Raw genomic sequence first — 27,460 nt, 5'->3', positions numbered from 1 at the left:
CAGCCAATTTGCTGTAGCCCCCAAAAGAAATTCCTCATCTCTGTCTTAACTGGGCAACTCTGAGATTATGCTCTCTGATCCTAGACTCTCCCTCAAGGGGAAGCAACCTCTCAGCATCTACCCTGTCAAGTCCCCTGAGAATGCTATCTATCTCAAAAAGATTGCCTCTCATTCTTTTGTACATCAGTGAGTACAGGCCCAACCTACCGAACCTCTCCCTCCCCATATAAAAAAAATCCTTCTGTACCTGGGATCAACCTAGTGAAGGGGAGCCGATGTCCTAATGGTATTATCACTAGAATATTAATCCAGAAACTCAGCTAATGTTCTGGTTTGAATCCCACCATGGCAAATGGTGGAATTTTGAATTCAATAAAAAAAATCTGGAATTAAGAATCTACTGATGACCATGAAACCATTGCCGATTGTTGGAAAAACCCATCTGGTTCACTGATGTCCTTTAGGGAAGGAAATCTGCTGTCCTTACCTGGTCTGGCCTACATGTGACTCCAGAGCCACAGCAATGTAGTTGACTCTCAACTGCCCTTGGGCAATTAGGGATGGGCAATAAATACTGGCCGGCCAGCGATGCCCACACCCCACGATTGAATAAAAAGAATATTTTCTGGAGTGCCGCTGCTGCCAGTGTATCTTTTCTTAGATAAGTGAACCAAAACTGGTCACAGTATTCCAGATGTTGTCTAACTAGTGTCTTGTATAGTTTTAGCAAGGCTTCCCTATTTTTATACTCCATTCTCTTTGGAATAAGGTGACCAGGTTATCAGCTGAGGATCAGGAACGACCTCCTTGGACAGTTAAATGCGCTGTGGCCAGTGCTTGTGAGGTTCGATCTGAATGTTTTAATCTCACTTGACAGCTATTGAGATTTAGTTTTCATCTTTAGTCAGCACATTGCGAGCAGGGAAGACTTTAACAGCCGTGGCCTCTCACTAAATGCATTTTACGCTTCTTTATTGCCAAGGTTGAATGTGAGGGGAATAGCAAAGTTTAAAAAACAACACGTGATGAAGTAACATAACCTCAAAAACACACATTTTTAAGCTTTTCAAGGCCAATCTTTCTCTCAACCGCTGACTAACTTTTAGAATTTCTGATCCTGGGTTGTTATTAGAAAACTGTCTTCCCTCTGTCGCCACACCGATATGTAAGAATGACACCTTTGAAAGTAACAACATTAAGTGCTCGTAGATCAACGCTGTTTACAATTTTTCTGACAGCAACTGACATTTTCCAGGACACACACAAACGATTGCGAAGCCTTGCCGCACAGAGTGAGGCCTTTCGCTCCATCAGTCCCGTGCCAGCCCCTTGAGAACAGAATGCAATTAGTCTCAGCCTGCTGCGCTTTCCATCACATTGCCGCTTAGTTGGGCCACGACAAATTCAGGTCGGTGTTAAAATATTCATGAATGCAAATTTGAGAAAATGCTCAAGGAGAAAAAAAAATCAGTGTGGTTTATGAGGCATTTAACCTCCAATGTAATTGCAAAACAGACACCAAGGAATTCCTTGGCCCACAGTCTCTCGGCCGCAAATGACCTGAGGTCATAGAAACATAGAAGATAAGAACAAGAGGAGGCCATTTGACCCTTCGAGCCTGCTCCGCTATTCATCACAATCATGGCTGATTGTCCAACTCAGTAGCCTAATCCTGCTTTCTCCCCATAACATTTGACCCCATTTGCCCCAAGTGCTATATCCAGCTGCCTCTTGAATACATTCAATGTTTTAACATGTTCAACTTTAACACTTGTATTCCTGACAATGACAACAAGGGGGATGGGAGGGGGGTGGAATTCTTCCATCCCGCCCGGCATGGGAATCGTAGCGGGCGGGGATGGGGGAATGGGGTTGGGGGCGGACCACTCCCAGGTCCATTGACCTCGGGCGAGATTCTTCGGATTTAGGGTGAGTGCGGCTGGAGAATCCCAGCCAATAAACAATGAGGCTGATCCGTTTTTGCAGATTATCCAATATCCTCAAACCATCAACTTAAAATCAGACAAAATTCGTTGTGCCAAGAAAGGCCAAGTCTCTTAGAGTCACGGGGTTACTTATTGATGGGTTTTTGATAAGAGAGGGGATTAAGGGTTATGGGGAGAGGGCGGGAATGTGGAACTGAGCCATGACAGATCAGCCATGATCTTATTGAATGGCGGGGCAGGCTCGAAGGGCTAGATAGCCTACTCCTGCTCCTATTTCTTATGTTCTTATATGAGGCCATTCTGTCCACCAGATCCATCCTACCTCTTGGCAGAGTAATCCAGACTCACTCTCTCTCTCTCTCTCTCTCACTCACTCTCGCTCTCTCGCTCTCTCACCCAGTGTCAGGAAGTTTATTTCCTTCAATGTTCCCATTCCATTTACTTTTTGAAATTTATTGATCCTCTTCGCTTCCACCTCTGCCCTGCCTCGCCATTGCCACTTGCTACATAGAAAGGTTCTTCCACATATTTCACCTGCATTTCCTCCTCCTCTTGAATCCATGCACATTGTCCCCGTGTCTGTGTGGGTTGCCTGCAGATGCTGTGGATGTGCAGGTTAGGCACATTGTCCCTCAGTGTCCCAAGGTGTACAGGTTAAATGGATTAGCCATGGTAAATGTGTGTGGTTACGGGGATAGGGTGGGAGAGAGGGCCTGGGCAAAGTACTTTGTGGGAGATTCGATACAGACTCAATGGGCTGAATGGCCTCTTCAGCACTGTAACAATTCTATAATTCTATGTGTCCCATTCTAGAATCAGCTACTGAGAAGAATTATTCCTTGTCTATCTTATCAAAACATGTCAGAATCTTGTACACCTCTAATTAATCTCCCCTCTCCTTTGCTCCAAGGAAAACAACACCTGCTTTTCCAACCTAACCTTTATAAGTAAAGTCTCTCAGCACTGGTAACATTATGATAAATCTCCTCCACACCCTCCTTACATTCTTAGATGATGTAGAGTAGTGACCAGAGTTGGAAGCAATATTCTATTTGGGGCATATAACCAGTACTTTGTAAATGTTACACACACACACACACACACACACACACACACACACACACACACACCTGTGCACACATACACATGCACACCTACACATACATGCACATACACACATGGATACACACACTCACACACATACACGCACACGCTCACATACACGCACACGCTCACATACACGCACACGCTCACATACACACGGATACTGTTTTCATGCCTAGTTTCATGTTTGTATATTTGCTTAAACATTCGCCACTAATCAGCAATCAACAGTGATCAAAAACACTCACACACGAACTTTCCACTCATCATTTTACCAGCCAGCACACAGAACGTTCACACTCCAATGCAGCTAGTGACAAAGCTGGAAAAGGAGGCGAAAGAGGTGGATTCTCAAACGCTCCTTGAAATGTGGTTGACTCTCAACTGCCCTCTGAACAAGGGCAACTAGGGACAGGTAATAAATACTGACCAGCCAGCGAGGCCCATGTCCCTCGAATGATTAAAAATAAACCGCAGCTTGGACCAATTGAATGAAAGCTTTATTCCCCAATGCTGAAGGTTGGAAGTGAAATGGGATCGTCCAATCCCAAGCCACTTTTTGCTGGATTTATATCCAGTGCTCCAATCGCAGGTTGGCGATCACATGGGTTGTGTGAGGACATCTAACAACGCAACCAATCGGAACAGAACTGTAAGATAATTACAATTCTAAAATACTGCAGACACTGGAAATCTAAAAAAAAATCTAAAGAACTAAGCACTTTTAGCTCAGTTTTTTTTAAAGATATTGCAGTGTGGGTCATGGCTTGCTGCTTCCTCACCCCATATCAAAATAAATGGACAACAGCGATGATTGGTTCTAAAAGCTTCCTTTCTAGCCATCACAAGATGAGAGACAGTATAGGAAAGATATCCCTCCAGGCGGATGCGATAGTTAAGAAAGCCCACTAACTTTCCTACTTTCTCAGAAGACTAAGGAAATTTGGCATGTCCACTATGACTCTCACCAACTTCTATAGATGCCCCAAAGAAAGCATTCTTTCTGGTTGGATCACAGCTTGGTACGGGCTCCTGCTCTGCCCAAGACTGCAATGAACTACAAAAGGTCATGAATGAAGCCCAATCCATCACTCAAACAGTCTCCAACCCATTGACTCTGTCTACACTTCCCGCTGCCTTGGAAAAGCAGCCAGCATAATCAAGGACCCCACACACCCCGGACATTCTCTCTTCCACCACCTTCTGTCGGGGGAAAAAGATACAAAAGGCTGAGGACAGGTACCAACTGACTCAAGAACATCTTCTTCCCTGCTGCCATCAAGCTTTTGAATGGACCTACCTCACGTTAAGTTGATCTTTCTCTACACCCTAGCTATGACTGTAACACTGCATTCTGCACCCTCTCATTCCTTTCCTATGTTGGATACGTTTTGTCTGCATAGCGTGCAAGAAACAATACTTTTCACTGTATACTAATACAGTGAATAAAATCAAAATCACTGCATCTCAAAGATACTTACAGTCTACTCCCAATGATCAAGACTGTTTGTTTGTTTTTTGCACTAACTAACTTAAATTATCCATCAATTTGAATGACGCAACATAAGGAAGAGAGTGTATGTGGGGGTTTAGTGTTGAAACATTTTTAATTATCATTGAAATGATAGGACTTTGATATAAGCGGGTTTGAAAATGCATGAAAATATTGAGAAATATTTCTGAGATGTAAACATAATGAAATATAAATAAATCTTCCAATTAGGAACTAGTTTTCAGTCAGTGTAATTCGTTAATTTGTGATGCACAGTTTCTGGATGTTCATTGTTCAGATCCTGGGGTCCTGGGGTCACACACACCAAGCACACAAATGAGGGGCTGATAACTGGAAATATCTGGTGCCTGCTCTCATCATCTTGCTGCACCGGCTGAGGTACAAATGAATGTGACCCAGGCAGAAATAGCCTGAAGCAATCAGGGAAAACAATAGCGGAACTCAGAAATACAACAGAAAGGGTTAGAGCAAGAAACTGTGAGACAACAATCTTGCCTCTGAGCTCAAAAATGGAATGGAAGGTGGCCATTCAGCCTCTTAAACCTGTTCCCTTGGTCTCCAAGCCCTTGGAACTCCAGCCCTCAGTACCCAAACCCATGGAACTCCGGCCCTCAGTACCCTATCCCTTCCTCGATACTCTGAGACAACAAATATCTATCCACCTCAAACTCTAGTTAACTCTCAACTTCAGGTTTTTAGGGGTTGGGTGCTCCTGGTTCCCAGCACTCTTTGTGTAAAGAAGTTCTTTTGAACATCACCCTGAATAATCGAGCTCTAGTCCTCTATCGGAGGAAATAGTTTCTCTCCATCTGCCCTCACAGCTCCTTTGGTCATCTTAAACACCTCAGTTAAATCATCAATTCAATCAACAACATCCAAGACTAGCCGGTGAAAACAGTGCACACAAAGCCACGGTTTAGACTCTGAATCCAGAGACTTGAGTAGACATCTCAGTGCAGCGCTGAGGGAGTGCCACACCGTCGGAGGGTCGGCGCTGAGGGAGTGCTACACCGTCGGAGGGTCGGCGCTGAGGGAGTGCTACACCGTCGGAGGGTCGGCACTGAGGGAGCCGTCAGAGTGGCTAACATTCAGATGAGAAGGAAGGCTCTCTCAGATGGAGGTGAAAGGTCTCACAGGCCTCATTCAAGGATTGAAGGAATGTCAGGTTATGGGTTAGGACTTTGTGGCCCTGTCGCAGTGTGTCTCCATCCTCCCCTGCCCCAACAGAAAATATCCCAGCCCGTTGCTTTCTGTCTCCCCAGTGTTTAATTTGGGGAGCATCCCAAGGATGTGTTGGAGGAAACATAAAAAAGTTTACCTGGCAATTGGCCAGAAGTGCTAATGCTCCCTGGACAAGGTGAATGAAATCATTAACTTCAGATGGTTCTACCCATGCAACACTGATGGTTACTCTGGAAGAGGCGGAAGAAAGAAAACCACTTCAACTTCAGTGTAACTCTTTTAAAGACCCTGAGTGAGTCCCATATGGGAGCCCACCCTCAACCCAACTCTTCAGGGGACTCCTGACACCCACTCCGCAACTAAGCACCCTAAGACTCATGGTATTTCACACACCCCTCACCTACACAAGACTCCCCGCCACACACACACACACACACACACACACACACACACACACACACACACACACACACACACACACACACACACACACACACACACACACCTCCCCACCATATGATCCTGTGACCCCACAATCTCTCTCTGACTCATCCTCAAACCTCCACCTGACCCCTGACTTCCCCAACCCACCCTCACCCTCGCTTTGACCCGAACGTCCCTCTCCTTGCTCTGATGTCTGGCCACCACCACCCCCCCCACCCCCCGCAACCCTCACTTGCCCCCGCAACACTCACTTCCCCCCGACTCTCCATTTCCACTCTGCTGTTGGAATTGGGGGTGCATTGCTCTGCCTGACTCCCACCCAACCAAAGTTATGGGGGTGGGGGGGGTGTGTTGGGTGAGACATTTGCTTAAGAATTTAAATGTAGATAAATAAGTATGGAGCAGTATGGGCATAGATCCCTGAAAGTTGGCAACCAGGTTAATAGGGTTGTTAAGAAGGCATACGGTGCGATAGCTTTTATTGGTAGAGGGATTGAGTTTTGGAGCCATGAGATCATGTTGCAGCTGTACAAAACTTGGCCACGCTTGGAGTATTGCATACAGTTCTGGTCGCTGCATTATAGGAAAGATGTGGAAGCATTGGAAAGGGTGCAGAGGAGATTTACCAGGATGTTGCCTGGTATGGTGGGAGGGTCTTATGAGGAAAGGCTGAGGGACTTGAGGCTGTTTTCGTTAGAGAGAAGAAGATTAAGAGGTGACTTAATTGAGGCATACAAGATGATCAGAGGATTAGATAGGGTGGACAGTGAGAGCCTTTTTCCTTGGATGGAGATGGCTAACACAAGGGGACATAGCTTTAAATTGAGGGGTGAGAGATATAGGACAGACGTCAGAGGTGGGTTCTTTACTCAGTAGTAAGAGCGTGGAATGCCCTGCCTGCAACAGTAGTGGACTCGCCAACATTAAGGGCATTTAAACGGTCATTGGATAAACATATGGATAATATTGGAATAGTGTAGGTTAGATGGGCTTTAGATTGGTATCGATGGGCTTTAGATTAATATCGAGGGCCGAAGGGCCTGCACTGCGCTGTAATGTTCTATGTTCAATAAGTGGAGATCTGCTGTAAATTTCTGCTCCTAGGAAGTTACGGCCCAAAGACTTGCATTTATATAGCACCTTTCACAGCCTCAGGACATGCCACAGTGCTTTGCAGCCAATTAAACACTTTGAGAATGTGGTCAGAGTGTGGTCATGAAGGAGTTCAAACATTCCTTTTCCTGGGATTGTGATATAACTTACAAATCCACTCATTGGTATTAAGATGGGAGTAGGCAGTACATCCTACAATGCTCATTCATCTTCAATCCTCCCGCACTGTCTCTGTGGATGAATTGACAGACGGTACCTGTTGAAGGCACATTATTGCTTTGTGCTTGTTGCTATGAAAACCATCCACACTGTCAAATTTTTCATTTGCTTTGACCTTTTAGCTAATCCCACCCAGCCTGACCTTTCTCATTCCTGCTCCACTGTCTCCGACACCAATCAAGTTGGGACAGCTGTCCCACATTGTCGCTCACTAGTCTGGGCACTTAGCTCAGAAACTCTGGTCGCTGCCAAACATTGTCTTACAAGAGAGCTCAGTTAACCTGTTTGATTGAAGGAAAGAGCATGCGAGCAGTACCTGCGCACAAATCACTCGCAGCAACTCCAGTTTGAAAGGTCTTTGTAGGCAGTGAGGAACTTTGGGACCTCCAGACATCAAGAAAGGGGCTATATAAATGCAAGCTGTTCCTTCTAACTTAGCACCTTATCTTTCCAAACCAACCTGCCCCCCCCCTACTTTTAGTCTCTTCCATTGTCAATTGTTGGAAAAACTCATCTGGTTCATTAATGTCTTTTAGGTAAGGAAATCTGCCGTCCTTACCTGGTCTGGCCTACATGTGACTCCAGAGTAACAGCAATGTGGCTGACTCTCATCTGCCCGCGGGCAACTAGGGATGGGCAATAAATGCTGGCCGGCCAGCGACACCCATGTCCCACCAATGAATAAAACAAAAGCACCTCCCCCTTTTCTGAACATATGTGGATGTAGACTTGACCTGTTCAACCTTTCTTCATAAGACAACCACTTCATCTCAGGAATGAGTTCAGTGGGCCTCCTCCGAGCTGCTTCTCAAGCAATTATATCTTTCTTTGTAGTAAGAGGATCGAAACTTCACACAGTACTCCAGATGTCATAGGGCCCTGTCTCACTCTGGTGAAACCTCCCTATTTTTACATTTCATTTCCCTTGTAATAAATACCAACATTCCATTTGCCTTCCTAATCATTCACTGTACCTGCATGCAGACTTTATGTACCAGGACACCCAGATCCCTCTATACCACTGAGTTTGGCATTGTCTCTCATTTAAATAATTTTTCTATTTATAGAATCATAGTATTCCTACAGTGCAGAAGGAGGCCATTTGGCCCATCAAGTCTGCACCAACCACAATCCCACCCAGGCCTTCTCCCCGCAACTCCACATATCTACCTTTCTAATCCCCTAATGTTAAGAGGCAATTTAGCATGGCCAATCCACCTAACCTGCATATCTTTGCACTGTGGGAGGAAGCCCACGCAGGCATGGGGAGAATGTGTGCAGACTCCACACAGACAGTCACCCCATGCTGGAATTGAACCGGGTCCCTGGTGCTATGAGACAGCAGTGCCAATCATTGTGCCTGTCAAAATGGATAAGTTTACATTTACCCACTTCGTACTCCATCTTCCAAAAGTTTGCCCATTCACTTGGCCTGTGTGTACCCTTTCAGAGACTCTACCTAGCTTGATGTCATTGGCAAAGTTGACTGCCACATATTCAGAGCTTTCATCCAAGTCACTGATACAAATTGTAAATAGTTGAGGGCTCAGCACTGATCCAGGTGGACCCACGGTTACAGTTTTCCAATCTTAAAAAGACCCATTTATCTCTGCTTCCTGTTGCCAATCAATCATATATTATATGCTCTTAGCTTGTGTAGTAATTTTTGTAGCAATTGCCATTTGGTAACCCAAGTACACCACATCTACTGGTTCCCCTTTATCCACCCTGACCATTCTTTTGTCAATAAAAGCTCTAACAAATGCAGCTTTAAGCAAGCATTTCTTAAACCACTATTCATCACCACAATCTTGATAGGATGTGGGCCGGGATTCTCCGATCTCGCACATCCCAGCCAGATTGGAGAAATTGGCACTCAGCCAAATCTCCGTTCACACAGGGGGACTGGAGAATCTCAGCCAGGGGGAGGGGGCGAGACTGGTGAATCCGGCCATGATGTATTAACCGCATGACTTTCAGTTGGTTTGCAAGCAGTCGAGGTCAGGCATGTGTACAGAGACTGCCAGTTAAGTGTCTGTATGAAGTCTTATCTCCAAAATGAAGAATCCACATGACTCTTTTCCCAGTTCTTGAATGTGACTGGCATATTTTACACTGAAGAGAAGAAGAATGCAGCGGGATCTTTAACGTCAATCTTCCCAGAGAGACAGATCAATTTCTTCGTTCATTCCCGAGATAACTTTTCCATTTCCCTCTCCCTTCTGGTTCCTGTGAGATACGCGCTCTCGCTCATTGATAACATTTTACCAGAGTTATATTGACATGGAACTCAAACTTGTGCTGGGGAACCACGGCCCAATCAAATTTAAATAAAAAAAGAACCAAATTTGGAGAAACTCCATTAGAAAGACAAAACAATTCCAATAACTCAGCTAATGGAAGATGTGCTGACATATCCTGATCAAGCTGCTATCTCTCTTTGACATCTCCTTCAAGAATCGCTTCTTTTTCCTCCCCTGGAAATAATGAATTCACTTGTCAGTATTTTGCCAGAGGCACTCTCAGTGTGGTAGCCTCATTAAGACATGGCAAGTTAGATTACCGTGTGACAAAGGTACTTACGCTCTGCGCTTTAGGACTTAATATCGCAACAAAATGTTGGAAAAAAACGTCCAGTGTGTTCCTTGGGAGAGCTAGCCGAAATTGAACCCCAAACACATCAGGATATGTTCAGACAGGTGCCCAAAAACCTGGTCATCGATGTAGGTTTTTGAGGAGTGAGTTACATTCAAAGGTGTGTAGGTTAGGTGGATTGGCTATGTTAAATTAATCCTTAGTGTGTCAAGATTAGGGGCACAATGGGGAGGCAATGACCTAGTTGTATTATCATTAAACTATTCATCCAGAAACTCATTTAATACAAAGAGCAAAGAGAACAAAGAACAAAGAACAACCCAGCACGGGAAACAGGTCCTTCGGCCCAATGAGCCCGCGCCGCCACATCCTCCCACACCTACCCTGCCCTGTGTGTATGTGAGTGGAACCCCTAATGTAGTCAGATTCAGGGGAGAATAGTGTCAATTTGGTACACCAATCAGCCTAAGAGCACATCTTTGGGGTGTGGGAGGAAACCGGAGCACCCGGAGGAAACCCACGCAACCACAGGGAGAATGCGCAAACTCCCACAGACACAGGCCCAAATCCATGTATCTACACAGCTAGCAGTGATAGTCACTGAGCTGTTGTGGTGCCCGTCTGCTGGTCCAGGATTAAGCACACACAACGACACGAAGTACTAGGCCACTCCTGGAACCTCCAAGAGCAGCCCACGCACGACCCACCGTGTACATGCCCCTCGTTTGACAACAAGGTGGACCGACACCTGTGGAATAAAAAGACAAAACGTTAACATGTAATACTACATTGCCAGTGTCATCCCGAGGCTCTGACCCTATTTAATACCCTCTACTATAACCCTCCATCCTTGTTTCGCTCATGTGTCTATCTAAGTAAACCTTAAACAAGTCCAATGTGCCTGCCTCCACCACCCTACTCGGTAGCGCGTTCCATACCCCCACGACCCTCTGCGTGAAGAACCTTCCTCCCATATCCAAATTATACTTCTCCCCCCTCACCCTTAGATCGTGACCTCTCGTAATTGTCCCCAATCTAGGGAAAAGCCTACCACTGTTGACTCTATCTATTCCCTTCATTATTTTATACACCTCTATCATATCCTCCCTTAATCTCCGTCTTTCTAAGGAGAAGAGCCCCAGTTTCTCCAACCTTTCCTCGTAACTCAGTCCTTCCATACGAGGCAACATCCTGGTAAACCTCCTCTGCGGCTTCTCCAGGGTCTCCACGTCCTTCTGGTAGTAAGGTGACCAGAACTGGACGCAGTACTCCAAATGCAGTCTAACCAACGCTCTGTACAACTGAAGCATTAGACGGCAGCTCCTATACTCTATACCCCTTCCTATAAAGGCTAGCATTCCATAAGCTTTCCTCACAACCTTCTCCACTTGTGTCGCAACCTTCATAGACTTGTGAACCTGTACTCCCAGGTCCCTCTGTATTTCTATACTCTTAATCGGTCTACCTTTTATCATGTAACTCCTCCCTGCATTATTCCTTCCAAAATGCATCACCTCGCATTTGTCAGGATTAAATTCCATCTGCCATCTATCTGCCCAATATACCAACCTATCTATATCCTGCTGTGTCACCTGACACAGTATCTGCCAATCCTGCCATCTTGGTGTCATCAGCAAACTTGCTGATCACACCACGTACGCCCCCTTCTAAGTCGTTTATATATGCTACAAAGAGGAGAGGTCCCACTACTGAGCCCTGCGGCACACCACTGGTGACTGGCCTCCAGCCAGAAAAGGTCCCTTCGACAACTACTCTCTGTCTCCTATTGCCCAGCCAATTTTCGATCCACCTAGCTACCTGTCCTTGTATCCCATGTGCCTTAACCTTTTCTACCAGCCTACCGTGAGGGACTTTGTCAAACGCCTTACTGAAATCCATATAGATGACATCAACGGCTCACCCATCGTCAACCGTTTTTGTCACCTCCTAGAAGAATTCTACCAGATTCGTAAGGCAAGACCTCCCCCGAACAAAGCCATGTTGCGTATCCCTAATCAGATTGCAATGCTCCAAATGCTCATACATCCTATCCCTAAGAATTTTCTCCAATAATTTTCCTACCACCGATGTCAAACTCACTGGTCTATAATTTTAATACACTCAATGAGTGCCTAGTTGGAGTCTTTACGTCGCTCGTCGATGGTTTGGACTACCTCTTGCGAAAGCACGTTCAAGGATTTGCTGATCTTAATTGAGGAACGTGAGCTGTTGTCTAGGCTAGAGATGTTATAACTAGCTAACAAGTGTCATCCCGATCTAATGGGGACCTACTGATGAGCCGTTTTGTTGGTACTGAGTGCGCACGAACCCTCATAATGATGAGGGTGGAAATATTAGAGGGCCATTTACTTCTAATTAAAGGGAATCCAATTACAGGACACTTTATTGTTACCAATCCGCCTACCCTGCACATTTTTGGAATGTGGGAAGAAACCGGAGTACCCGGGGAAAACCCACGCAAACATGAGGAGAATGTGCAAACTCCCACAGACATCAACCCAGGTCGGAATTCCTTCCTGGACTTCTGTTACTGCCCAGCACACAGTGCTAACCACTGAGCTGACATGTCGCCCATTGATCAGTCCAGAATTAGCGCACACTAACAGCAGAGACGCACTGGGTGCCCCTTGAGTTGATACCCAAGAACCATCCAAGTACGACCTGCCGCGTGCATGCCCCCTGTTGGTTAACAAGGTGGACTGCAACACCTGTAGGTGGAATTGGGTGTTAATCAATGAAAAACAGAAAAACAGCACGCAAACAGTACAAACAGGCATCATATTCAGAACTCGTGTCTCTCACCTGTCATTGAAGATCCCCAGTAGCTCCAACGTTAGTGACAAGGTGAGCCTTGAAATTTGCTGGGCGAATGATAGGAATCTCTTTATTCCCAGGAAGGACATGAGGCTGTTGTTCTTTTCCAGCCACTTCCCCCGGGTACCAACAACAAATCCAAGGAATTGGGGATTCAGGCATCCAGTGAGTTGTTCAATCTCGGGTCCGAGGTGTTGGTATTTAAGGCACTTTTCTTGCCACGCCTTCTCCAGACTGCCGCAATTGTCTTCGAACCGGACTGTCACATCTACCACCGCCACCTTTTGGTCTTTCTCCCTCTTGAAGATGATGTCGGGTTTCCAGAGGGTGCCGTCTTTGGCAATCAGTCGTGGTTCAAGGTAGGATGTCCAGCCGTATTTTCCAACACAGTTGCGCAGCTGTTCCAAGATCTTATTGTGGCGCTTGATTCGGGAGGTCTTCACAAACGGGCACCATCCTGAAATGTGGCTCAGGGTTTCTAAACCTGCCTCACACCTTCGGCAGGATTTAGTAGCAAAGGGATTCCCTCTTGACAGGGTCACCCTCGTTGGGTACAGATTACATCTGAGAAGTATATTGTTTATGAAATGATGGGATTTAAGCTGATATGCAGCCTTCATCCAACTGTTTGATATTTTATCATTATTGTAGTAGTGTGTGCCAATGCCTTGTGAGGGTAGTTGTTCCCACTTGCAGTACTCCAGCTCCCTCCACCCAGCATACTTATTCACAGGTTTCTTACGGCCTGCCTCTGCCGCATTGAGTATGGGTAATGTGGCCCTGATCATGGTCAACCCAGCCTCGGCATTGCTGCTCTCTTTGTTTGCTGGCATGAAGTCCTCGATCTCTCTCAACGCCCTGAGAGACTGCAGTCCTTCAATGTTCTCGCCAATGTTCTGTTCACAGAACTGGAATGAGGCACGAATGACTCGGTCGGTTGAGGCAGACAGCGATTCCCATTTCCGGATCACCGCAGATGGAATTTGGATCTCCAGCTTGGGAATCCCCAGACCTTCATTCCGAACCCGTGAATAAAGGATGCCATCTGTTGTATGGGGTGGAAGGTGCAGGAACTGCTTGACAGCATTGCGAATCAATTGGTCCAGTTTTATAAGCGTGTTCTGGGACGCTTCTGATAAGATCAAATGTAGGTATAGCCTTGGGATGACATGGACCGTAAGTAGCTCCACTCGTTGCCTCGGCCAAAGAGCTGTTGCCTGTAAGTTGGATATCCAAGCTTTCAGCCTCTCTTCCCATGCACCTTCTTCTACGCCAGCCCATGGATCGATTCGGGCTCCCAGGTATTTCTCGGTCTCTCCCGGAGGGATGTATGCTATGTCTTCCTTCCAAATCTGCCAGTTTTTGCTCTGATTATATATGAAAGTCTTCCCCTTACAGGCAAAGTGGAAGCCTTTGGTCTTATTGGAGTTGATAGTCAAGCCAGTCGAGTCGCAAAAAGACTAGAGAATCTTTAGGTGGCGGGTCATCCCGACGTATGAATCACTTAAGAGTGCGATGTCATCAGCGAAAGCCAGGGCTGAGCAGTTGACTCTTGCTCCATCCAGTGTCATGTTGAAACCAGATCCCGCTTCCTCAAGGCTACATATCAGAGGATCCATTGCAATGTTGATTAGTATGGGGGAGAGTGGGTCTCCCTGTTTGACACCCCTCTCAATTTTTATTGGTTCGGTCTTGGACTTATTGCCCTCGACCACAGTTGTATTGCCAGTGTAGAGATCCTAAATAAGCTCTACAAAGGCCTTGGGCAGCTTGGTTCGTTGCAATGATTTAATGAGTAACTTGTGCCCCACCGAGTCGAATGCTTTCGCCAGGTCCACAAAAACAACTGCCAGGTCCCTGTGATTTCTCTTCGCTCCCTTTATGATGTTTTGCAACACCGCGATGTTCTCGTTGCATCCAGGAGTGGCTGCTAAAAACCCCTTCTGTCGTGGGTTTATTTCGACTGTCTCACTCAGCCTTTTCGCCATGATCTTTGTAAATAGGCGTAGCAGCATTGGACCAATCGTAATAGGGCGCCAGTTGTCTATGTTTTCCAGGCGGTCCGTATCCTCGCACTTAGGTATAAGGACTGTCCGACTCTGTTTCATACAGCTCGGGATCTTTCTAGAGGCCAACCACAGTGTGAAGAGGTGAGGTATGCGGGTGTCATACGTCTCATGGATATCACGGATGTCCTCCAACCTTTGACCATCCGGACCCGGTGCACTTTCCTCCTTAATACCCTGGATGGCTTGGGTAACCTCTTCTGTAGTGATTGGCTTCATCAAGTCTCCGTTGTCCATTCTCCCGCTGTATGCAGCGAATTTGTTGATGTTCGCTTTATTATTCTGGCTGGAGAGTTTCTGCCGAAAGCTTGCCTCCAGTTCGGTTATGGATAATGGACAGGTGCTCTGTGTTGGCGCGCCCATAATCTGTCGAGCCAGCTGGCGCCTGTTGTTCTTGTAGAGCAGTTGTGTGTCTCTAAAAACGGATTTTTCTCTTGCCCATCTCTTTCTGGCCCCGTTGTTAACCCCGTGCCGTTCTTTCCGGTTGTCTTTTACCGATATCTTTGCCATCGGACCGTTCTTCATCTGCCTGCCTGTCTCGCCTCTCATCAGAAGGTCCGTGATACTCTCAACTATCCCCACTGCTAAGGCATGATTGTCTGCACTGTTCTTCGCCTTCAGGAGCTCCTCCGCCCTGACCAGATGTTTGTCCATGTCCCTATGTTTAGGAACTCGGGCCGGAGGTTTCACAGTGATACTTACGTGAGGGACTGGGCTCCCGACAACTGCCTCAACTGGTTCCTGTTCTTGTTCGGAATCCAATTGTGCCTCCACACCCTCCTGTGGTGCAGCTTTGCGTGCCATTGCAAGCTGCCTGCGCTTGTCAGAGATTTGCTTGGCCGTTTTGGATGTTAGAATACTACCGATCTCCTTAATAAACCGGGCACCAGCAAATCTCTGTTCAAGCTCTTCGAGGAGTGATTCCTCCTCCTCAGACCAAACGCTCTTTTGTCTACCCCGTTTGGTGGTGGTTTTGGGCAGTGCTTTCTTCGTGCGTTTTTCATTGCGAAGAAGTGGATGACGGTGTCTCTCATGTTGGCTGAGCCCACTCTCTGTTGTGAAGGACAATTCACAAGCACTGCACTGGTATTGCCCAATTGTCACGGTTCGATTCTCACCCTGACATTTTCGGGTAGTGGCAGGCAATAGAGTGGAACTCCCCAGATTTACTGCATCGAGAACATTTGGTCTTAATGTTCTTTGTCTTGTGCACTGTTTTGAGGTGGTCTCTAAACGTACCAACTGTGGGGAGTATGGAATTACAGGGCTTACAACACAACGCATCAGTGGGGTAGTGGATTACCACCTCCTTAACCTCTGAGCGGTCATTTGATGGTTCGATTATAATGGTCTCAATGAAGGTACCTTCATCCTGGGTACCTCCATTGCTTTCGGTCCTGGCAACGTTGGCCATATCTCCCGATCCCTTCATTAGGGCTTGGTAGGCTTTGTTATAGAAGGTACGAGTAGTTATCTCTACCTCCTCGGCTGGATGGGCAGTCCTAGCCGGCTCTTCTACAGCAGCCTTTTCGTCTGCACCTATTGAGATGATAAGTTCCTCTGGCCTAGGACCCGAGTCTATCACCCAATAGTGACCAGCGGTTGTATTGTGTCTCAAGATCAGCTCTTCCGTTTGGGTCAAGACTGATCTTGTTACCAACTCACGTGAGTTAGTTACAGTGTAACCTAGCTTTTTTAATTTTTCACAGAGAGCGGTTACGGACTCGACTGCGGGGTTGTTGTTTGTCCGGTTTGCAACCCATCCGGTAGCATGCCAATTTGACACCAAACTCATTTTTACGCCCGTAGTTTTCTTTTAACGAACAAAAGGGTCTTTGGTCCTTGGTCCTAAAGGACCAAGGTTACCAGCGGGGCCGCAGGGAGGCAGACCCGACGCTTTCGATCGCCAAAGTACGCAAAACCGATCAAAAACGGTAAATATCACCGATTGCTCTCAGTGAGAGAACTCACCTCAAACAACGAGTCATAGTTACTCCCACGCTACTCGGTAGCGCGTTCCATACCCCCACGACCCTCTGCGTGAAAAACCCTCCTCTCATATCCAAATTATACTTCTCCCCCCTCACCCTCAGATCGTGACCTCTCGTAATTGTCCCCAATCTAGGGAAAAGCCTACCACTGTTGACTCTATCTATTCAATTACCAGGGTTATCCCTACTACCTTTTTTAAACAGCGGTACCACATTAGCTACCCTCCAGTCTTCTGGGACCTCACCTGTGTCCAAAGAAGAGACAAAGATTTGCGTCAGAGGCCCAGCAATTTCATCTTTCACCTCCCTAAGCAGCCTGGGATAAATACCATCAGGCCCCGGAGCTTTATCTGTTTTTATGCTACCTAAAAACCTTAGCACTTCCTCCCTCGTAATGGGTATTTCCTTCCACTGATCTACAGCTCCCTCCAAGACACTGCACGACACCAATCCCCTCTCCTTCATGAATACCGATGCAAAGTATTCATTCAGGATCTCCCCCATTCCCTCAGACTCGATACATAGCTCCCCTTCTTTGTCCCTAAGGGGACCAATTTTCCCTCTAACCACTCTCTTGCTCCTAATATAAGAGTAAAATGCTTTTGGATTTTCCTTAATCCTATCAGCCAAAGCCATTTCATGCCCTCTTTTCGCCCTTCTAACTCCCCTTTTTAGCTCCCTCCTACTCTCTCTATATTCCTCCAGCGCACTCTCCGTTCCCAGTTGTTTTGACCTAAGATATGCCTCCCTTTTCTTCCTGACCGAGTCCTCAATGTCCCCTGTAATCCACAGCTCTCTAATCCTGCCTTTCCCATCCTTCCTCTTTACCGGCACATGCCTTTCCTGCAACGTTATCAGTTTGCCCTCAAAAGCCTCCCACTTACCAACCGTGGACTTGCCCGCTAACAACCCCTCCCAATCAGTGTCCTTCAGCTCCCTCCTAATCCGGCTATAGCTCGCCTTCCCCCAGTTCAGAACCCTCCCCTTCGGACGGCACTCCTCCCTTTCCATTTTTACCCTAAAGTAGACGGACTTGTGGTCACTGTGAGCCACATGTTCGCCTACCTCTACCTCAACCACCTGCCCCGGCTCATTTCCCAGCACTAAATCCAGTATAGCCCCCTCCCTAGTCGGGCTAGTTACATACTGCTCTAGGGACCCTTCCAACACACATTTTACAAACTCCTCTCCCTCCGTACCCCCAGCTCTAGGCACCTTCCAATTCACTCCAGGAAGATTTAAAGTCACCCACTACAACCACCTTATTCTTTCTGCACCTATCTAAATGCCTCTGCAAATACCTTCCTCCACTGACCTCGGGCTGTTGGGTGGCCTATAGTATACCCCTAGCATCGTAATCTCTCCCTTTTTATTCCTTAACTCCACCCACAGCGACTCAATCCCTAACTCCTCCATATTGTCCTCCCTCTGCACTGCTGTGATGTGCTCCTTTACTAACAACGCCACCCCACCACCTCTCTTCAACCCTCCTCTGTCACACCTAAAACACTTATACCCAGGAACATTCAGCTGCCAGTCCTGCCCTTCACGTAACCACGTCTCCGTTACTACCACCACATCTAACCTCCTCACAAACATCAAGGCCGTAAGCTCATCTGTCTTACCCGTCACACTCCTCGCATTGAAACAGACGCAGTCCAACCCACCAGTGCCACTCAGAACCTCCTTCTCCCTGATAATTTTCCTTTCACCCAAACCTACCCTATCACCCAACTCCCTCCCGACCCCAGTGTCTAATGAGCTATCAGTCACATCCCCACCCCCCCTCCCTATTAGTTTAAACCCTACCTAAACACTCCAGCTAACCTCCCTGCTAAGACATTTGTCCCTCTCCCATTCAAATTTTCCCCATCCCTCCTGTACAGTTGCCCTTCTCTCACAAATACCTCCCAGTGGTCTACAAAAGTGAAGCCCTCTACCTTGCACCAATCCCTCAGCCATGCATTCAGCTGCATGATCTCATTATTCCTAGCCCTGCTGGTACTAGGCAGCAGCCCAGAGAATGCCACCCTGGAGGTCCTGCTCTTCAGTTTGGACCCCAACTCCCTAGATTGCCTACGTACATCTGCCCTATTCCACCTTCCTACGTCCCTCTCCCCTGCATGTATTATTACCTTTGCCTGGGTCCCGGGTTCGAATCCCGCCAAGGCAGATGGTGGAATTTGAATTCAATAAAAAATATTTACTGATGACCATGAAACTATTGCCAATTGTCGCAAAAACCCACCTGGTTCACTAAAGTCCTCTAGGGGAGGAAATCTGCTGTCCTTACCTGATCTGGCCTACGTGTGACTCCAGAGCTAGAGCAATGCCCTCTGAAATGGCCAAGCCAGACACTTGGTTCAAGGGCAATTAGGGATGGGCAATTAATGCTGGCCAAGCCCATATAACCACGAATAGTATTAAAAGAATGTAGGGGGATAGGACAGGGGAGAGGCGTTGGGTAAGGTGCTCTATCAGAGTCGGTGCAGACCCGATGGGCTGAATGGCCATCTTCTGCGCTGTAGGGATTCTGCAGCAGGAGAGGGAGGGAAGCAGAGAGCCGTAGGGAGGGAACTGCAGAGCTTCAGACCTGGATAGCTGAATGCACAACCGTCAATGGGGGTGTGATGAAGTGTGTGCAAGAAGCCAACTTCAGAATGTCATTGAGAGATGATCCCCTACGATAAGGCTGAGGTATGCTTGCTCACAACGGTGTGAGTTCATGCTCTTTAAGGCAAATTCTCAAATTCAATTGATGCTTGAGAGTGTTCAGCCTTCCCTGCGTCGCCCCCACAATGCTTACGCCCCTCCCCATCATCCACCCACCCCCTCTCCCCACCTTCCCCTTGTCCCCCACTAGCCTCAGCAGAGAGGGTGAGCTGTTGGCCTGCTTTCAGTGTCCAGGTTGGTACAATCCTGTTTTCATTGAATTAGCTTAGATAAATATGAAAGTTTTAATTGTGTTCAAAATGGAGGGTTACATAGCACAGGAAGAGGGAATTGAGGTCAAAGATCTGCCATTAACATATTGACTGGCAGAGAAGGCTCGAGGGGCCGAATGGCCTACTCCTGCTTTTACTTCTTTTATCCTTATGAAATGTAGCTTTGGAGAACGGAAGGTGGAGGGGGGGGGCAGGATACAGGCTGGAATTCCCGGTGGCACAAATTGAAACTATTCCAGTATTCAATGACTGCCTTTGACAGAATGACTATTGATTGTACTGGGCTACCCTGAAAATGGAACAGTGGTTAGCACTGCTCTCTTACAGAGCCAGAGACCCAGGTTCGGTTCTCGGCTTGGGTCACAGTCTGTATGGATTCTGTACATTCTCCCCATGTCTATGTGGGTTTCTTCCGGATGTTCCGGATTCCTCCCACAGTCCAAAGATGTGCAGGTTAGGGTGCATTGGCCATGCTAAATTCCCCCTCAGTGTACCCAAACAGGTGTTGGAGTGTGATGATTAGGGGATTTTCACAGTAACTTCATTGCAGAGTTAATGTAAGCCTTACTTGTGACTAATAAATAAATAAACTTTTAATAAATTCACAAGGGGCAAACCGATTCCAATTTTAATGATACTTCTGAGGGTGAGGGTCAAGTCACCTCCATTCTACACTGGGTGAAGAATCGGCGGGGAAGGGGGGGTAATCTGGAGTCACCTGTAGGCCAGATCAGGTCAGGGCAGCAGATTTCCTTCCCTGCATAGCAGATGGTTTGTAGAACAATTGACAATGTTTCCATGGTTAACATTCGACTTCTTAATCCCAGATTTATACTGAATTCAAATTTCACCATGCACCATGGTGGGATTCGAACCCTGGGTCTCTGGATTAATAATCTAGTACAAATATCACTTCACCACCACCACCACCACCTGCCCCACTGCAAGGGAGCGGTGATTCAGCAACTAATGTACTGACACAAGAGCAGAACGGTTTACCGTGAAGGGTTTTACCAGGCGCAATTTGAAACAATTCCAACCTCCACCTTTGACAGACACAAGACTTAAATTTCTTGCAGCAACCTCAGGACATTCGTTCCAGTTAAAATGCAATCATTGATTATTATGTAGGAATCAGTCTCTGACGGCAGGACTGGAGCTACCCCGGTGTGTCAGTGGGACGTGGTGCTTTATTTAATCACTGCACACGTTCATCCTGCTTTGTGAGCGAATTGGTATCATTCGGAAGTAAACATTTAGACTCAACCTGTTCATTAACTCAGTCATCACTGCTGCCCAGAGGTTATGTGAGGAGGGTTTAATTGGTGTCTCAGCTGCTCTTTAGCCCAATCTACCTGTGCAGTGTGTGAGTGTGTGTGTGTATATGGGTGTGTGTGGGTGGGTGTGCGTGTGTGGTGTGCAGGGGAATTCAGACCTGGGTTCACAGCAAGTTAATATATTGCAGACAGGGTTTTCTGGGAAACTCGGGTATGGATTCCCTGACAACACTTCCATATCGAATCGCAAGGTTGGTGAGCGGTAAAATATCAGCAGCTGCTTTGATTTGATTTATTTATTATCGTCATTTATTATTGTCATGTTGGGATATAGTGAAAAATATTGTTTCTTGCACGCAATACAAACAAAGCATATCATTCATAGAGAAGGAAAGGAGAGAGTGCAGAATGTAGTGTTACAATCATAGTTAGGGTGGAGAGAAAGATCAACTTAATATAAGGTAGGTCCATTCAAAAATCTGATGGCAGCAGGGAAGAAGCTGTTCTTGAATCAGCTGGTACGTGACCTCAGACTTTGTATCTTTTTCCCAAAGGAAGAAGGTGGAGTATATAGAGTACATCGGGAAGAAGGAAAGGAGAGGGTGCAGAGTATGGCGTTACAGTCACTGTGGCACAGTGGGTTAGCACTGCCACCACACAGCGCCAAAGACCTGGGTTCAATTCCCGGCTTGGGTCACTGTCTGTGTGGAGTTTGCACATTCTCCCTGTGTCTGTGTGGGTTTCCTCTAGATGCTCCAGTTTCCTCCCACAGTCCAAAGATGTGTGGGTTAGGTGGATTGATCATGCTAAATTGCCCCTTACTGTCAGGGGGACTAGCTAGGGTAAATGCATGGGGTTACGGGGATAAAGTCTGGGTGGGATTGTGGTGCAGACTTGATGGGCTGAATGGCCTCCTGCACTGTTAGCTTGGGTGTAGGGAAAGATCAGCTTAAGTTCAAAATCTGTTGGCAGCAGGGAAAAAACTGTTCTTGAGTCAGTTAGTACGTGATCTCAGAATTTTGTGTCTTTTTCCAAACGGAAGAAGGGGGAAGGGAGTATTTGCTTTGATTTGATTTATTACAGTCACGTATTAGCATACAATGAAAAGTATTGTTTCTTGCACGCTATACAGACAAAGCATACTATTCATAGAGAAGGAAATGAGAGAGTGCAGAATGTAATGTTACAGTCAGAGTTGGGGTGTAGAGAAAGATCAACTTAATGCAAGGTAGGTCCATTCAAAAGTCTGACAGCAGCAGGGAAGAAGCTGTTCTTGAGTCGGTCGGTACGTGACCTCAGACTTTTGTATCTTTTTCCCGTAGGAAGAAGGTAGAAGACAGAATGTCCGGGGTGTGTGGGGTCCTTAATTATACTGGCTGCTTTGCCGAGGCAGCGGGAAGTGTAGACAGAGTCAATGGGTGGGAGGCTGGTTTGCGTGATGGATTGGGGCCACATTCACAACCTTTGGTAGTATGTAGTGTGTCCGGGTGCGTGGGGTTCTTGATTATGCTGGCTGCTTTTTCAAGGGAAGTATGGGCGGAGTCAATGGATTAAAAGAGCTTTTTAACCTGCTTAAAGAGGATAGCACGGAAGGACATCCTAAAGTGAGCTTCCCTACCTGCCAACAGAATAAGAAGGGCCAAAGAAAAGGGAAGATAATCAATCTGTTCAAAAAACACTTAATAAAAAGGTTGAGTGTAAAAGTGGACAGGAAATCGATTAAGAGCTGACTCCTTGGAATTCTCTACTGCGCAGAGATACTAGGCAGGATTTCCATCATCAGACCCTCGCCCATACTGATTCTGTGGCGGGTGAGGCGGTAAATTTCCGGCCATTGAGTATATTCAGGATAAAGATTAATAAATTTTTATTTTAGATCAAGAGGAAGTTAAGGGACAGTGGATTTGAGGCCGAAGATGATTATATAGAATCGCTAAACAGGCTTGAGGGGCTGAATGGCCTTTTCCTACTCTTATCACTAATGTGTGATATCAAACATTGACATGACAGGTAGGAATTAGACAATAATGATCCATCACGTGGGGACCCTCTTATTTAAATACTGCATTATTCTGTTTGTCTAGAACTGTTTTAATAAAGTCTAAAATTTTTGCCCAAGGCCCTGTGAAATAAATCACCAGTTCAAGTAATTTTGTGGGTTTGATTTCATTCGGGAATGTTGGTCAGATCACCAGTAGAACCCTCTGAAAATAGTGATATTGGTTTCTTGTCATTCAACTCAACTGAAGATTCCCTACAGTGCAGAAGGAGGCCATTCAGCCCATCGAGTTGATACTGACTCCCTGAAAGAGCATCTTATCTAGGCACTATCCCCCTAACCCCACATGTTTACCCTGCAAATCCCCATAACGTATACACCTTGGGATTCTAAGGGGCAATTTAACATGGCCAATCCTCTTAACCTACACATCTTTGGACATTAATGGGCAATTTAACATGGCCAATTCACCTAACTTACACATCTTTGGACTGAGAGGAAACCAGAGCACCTGGAGGAAACCCACGCAGACACAGGGAGAATGTGCAAACTCCACGCCAGACAGTGAGCCGAGGCCGGAACTGAACCCGAGACCCTGTGAGGCAGCACTGTGCCACCATGCTGCCAGGATGCAGGCTGGCATGGCCATGGGTTTAACAGAACCATTTTAAAATTGCAGGGAAATCTCTTCACCCACAGAGCAGTGAGAGTGTGGAACCCGCTCCCACTAGGAATGGCTCAAGCAAATGGCGTAGATTCATTTTGGGGAAACTTAGAAAACAGAGAATGAAGAACAGAACAACTCCTTATTCTGGTTTTGGCAAAGAGAGGCAGAGTATCCAAGGAGAGTATAAACACTGGCAAGGAGTGGCCTGCCCTCTGTGCCGTATCTCTATGTAACGTAAGAGACTGGATAGATATTTGGTGCAGACACAAGGAAAACATCTCGTAATCAGACACTCTCCTGCAGTTATTCTGAGCGCTTCAGGTCTTCCCCACGGCTGTGTGTTCCGTGGCAACAGAGGCTGGCAGCAGGATTTTGCAGTCCTGCCGAGATCTGTGGCATTCTGTTGGCACAGCTGCCTCACAGCGCCAGGGACCCAGGTTCGATTCCTGGCTTGAGTCACTGTCTGCGCAGAGTCTGCACCTTCTCTTCATGGGTTTCCCCTGGGTGCTCCAGTTTCCCCCCCACAGTCTGAAAGACGTGCTGGTTAGGTGTATTGGCAATGCTAAATTCTCCCTCTGTGTGCCCAAACTGGCGCTGGAGTGTGGCAACTAGGGGATTTTCACAGTAACTTCATTACAGTGTTAATTTAAGCCAACTTGTGACACTAATAAATAAACTTTAATCTTTAAACCTCATTGCCAGGGAGCCCACTGAAGGAGGGGTTGCCTTCAGCGGGACTGAAAGATCCAATGGGTGGGAAAGGCTGGAAACTCACACCCTCAGGGTTTTGAGGGTCCTTGCTGTGTGTAAATTGGTTGTTATACATCCCAATGTTACAACAGTGACTGCATTCCATTTAAAAATAAATGCATTAAAACACGGCATGATGACACAGTGGTTAGCACTGCTGCCTCACAGCGCCAGGGACCCAGGTTTGATTCCTGGCTTGGGGTCACTGTCTGTCTGGAGTTTGCATACTCTCCCCATGTCTGCATGGGTTTCCTCCGGGTGCTCCAGTTTCCTCCCACAGTCCAAAGGTGGATTGGCCATGCTAAATTGACCCTTAGTGTAAAGGGGATAAACAGGGTAAATACGTGGGGTTATGAGAATGGAGCCTGAGTGGGATTGTGGTCGATGGGCTGCACTGTAGGGATTTTATGATTTACCCGTAAAGCCCTTGGGATGCCCTGCAGTCTGGGGCGTGATATAAATGTAAGTTCCTGCTTGGATCGCACCGTGTGGGAGTGTTTTACACCAAAACTGGGCTCTGGAAAGAGAATGTGCTTCTTTCAACAGCACAGACCATCCTTCCACATGGATTAGTTAAAAAGAAAAGTCAGACAAGAAAGTTCTGAGAAAGATAAGCAGCTGAAGTGATTCCAGCACTGTGATGGAGAAACAGCAGCAGACAGATTTTAATGTAGATAAATTTAAATTGATGCCCGTTGAAACAAGAGCTTCTGTTTTTCAATTAGCTACCTGCAGCTGCTGTGCTGAGCCGTTCCCCAGTCCGCACTCTAACTAAACTCAACTCTGCTAAACCGGGGAGGCTTCGGGTGAGCAAGGCATGAAAACAGGACGTGTCCTGTGTTCCAATCAGCTCTGACCCGGAGTTATGCCTGCGATTGACAAACTAAAGATTCAGACTAATCGCGCCAGAGGCCCAGCTGGGCCAGGGCGAAGGTTGGGGGGGGGGGGGGGGGGGGGGGGACCAGTCCTGTGAGTGATTCCTGCGATTGGACTTTACGTGGATTCGAAATGCATCTTCACAATGTTGATTTCCCAAAGGGGGAAGCGCAGACGCTGGCCGGGTTACTGCATCGGTGAGGTATATAAGGTATAAAAGTTATGGATGCTTCCTCTTCTGGGGCATTCTGGAACGAGAGGTCATAGTCTTAGGATAAGGGGCAGCAAATTTAAAACAGTTGTGGAGGAACTACTTCTCCCAAAGAGTTGTGAATCTGTGGAATTCCCAAAGTGCGGTGGATGAGTAAATTTTAAGGAGGAGTTAGATAGATTTTAAATGGGTTGAAGGGTTATGGGGAGAAGGCAGGAAAATGGGGACCAGGGTCTCTGAGTCCCACCAGTGCCTCGGGGAAATGCCAGCCGAGGTTCTGTGCTCCAGTTCTCTCTCCATCCAGCCTGGACCTGAGAAAGATCTCGCCAATATCGGAGCAATTAAATGCCAATGGACTGCAGTAATTGGAGTACGTGACCTTAAAGTGACGGGCCAGGCTAAACATCGCTTAATAGCAGAGGAACAAAAACATTGCAGAGTTTATGGTGCAATGGTCCTTATCAATCCAAAACAGACACATTAGCTGACTTACAATCAGCAATGCAGCAGATGACTGCTTTGCAGGTTAACGTAAACCTTCAAGATACAGATTAAGATATTGTACCACTCAAATCTCACAGGACAACTCACAAATGCAAAGAACAATTTGTGCTCACTCGGTAAATTGCTGTGATTCTGAATTAATTAATCGTCTGAATGCACACCAATGGCGAGTAAACATTCTGATTGGACTAAAGCAGTGAAGCGGAAACCTTAGAGAGATTTAAGGGAGGGAAAGAAATGGGCGTCTGCATTGATAGGCTGGAGTGGACCATAAACACTGACATGGAGTAGATGGGCAGAATGGCCTGCCTCTATGTAACTGCACTGTGGGCATAGAACAAAAAGCAAAGAAAGAACAGTACAGCGCAGGAACAGGCCCTTCAGCCCCTCCAAGCCTGTGCTGGTCATGATGCCTGCCTAAACTAAAACCATATGAACTCATGGAGTCCGTGTCCTTCCGTTCCCGTCCGATCCATTTACCCGTCTAGTTGCCTCTTAAATGCCGTGACTGTATCTGCTCCCACCACCTCCCCGGGCAGCACGTCCCAGACATTCACCACCCTCTGTACATAAAAAATACTTGCCTCGTACATCTCCTCTAAACTTTTCCCCATGGACCATAAACCAGCATCCCCTGGTACTAGACTTTTCTACCCTAGGAAAGGGCATCTGACTATCCACTCTGTCTGTGCCACTCATAACCTTGTAAACCTCTATCAGGTCACCCCTCAACCTCCATCGTTCCAGTGAGAACAATTAGGGTTTATCCAACATCTCCTCATAGCCAATATCTTCTAGACCAGACAATATGTATAAGATAATGAAGGGGATGGATAGGGTAGAGGTAGAGAGACTCTTCCTGCTCAGAAAGGATAGCAGGACTAGAGGGCACAGCCTTAAGATAAGGGGGGGGGGGGCGCAGTTTAGAACGGAGTTGAGGAGGAACTTCTTCACTCAAAGGATGGTGAGTCTCTGGAATTCTCTGCCTTTTGAAGTGGTGGAGGCTGCCTCGCTAAATATATTTAAGTCATGGGTAGATAGGTTTCTGATAGGGGAATTAAGGGTTATGGGGAGAAAGTGGGAAAGTGGAACTGATCCCCTCAGATCAGTCATGATCTTATTGAATGGTGGGGCAGGCTCGAAGGGCTAGATGGCCTACTCCTCCTATTTCTTATGTTCTTATGTTCTTACATCCTAGTAAACTCTCCTGTACTCTCTCCAAA

Source organism: Carcharhinus amblyrhynchos, chromosome 31, assembly GCF_965287045.1.
Source record: "Carcharhinus amblyrhynchos chromosome 31, sCarAmb.v2.hapA, whole genome shotgun sequence".
Lineage (NCBI taxonomy): Eukaryota > Metazoa > Chordata > Chondrichthyes > Carcharhiniformes > Carcharhinidae > Carcharhinus > Carcharhinus amblyrhynchos.
The sequence above is the reverse complement of the archived record's forward strand: the minus strand, read 5'-3'. Positions refer to the sequence as shown.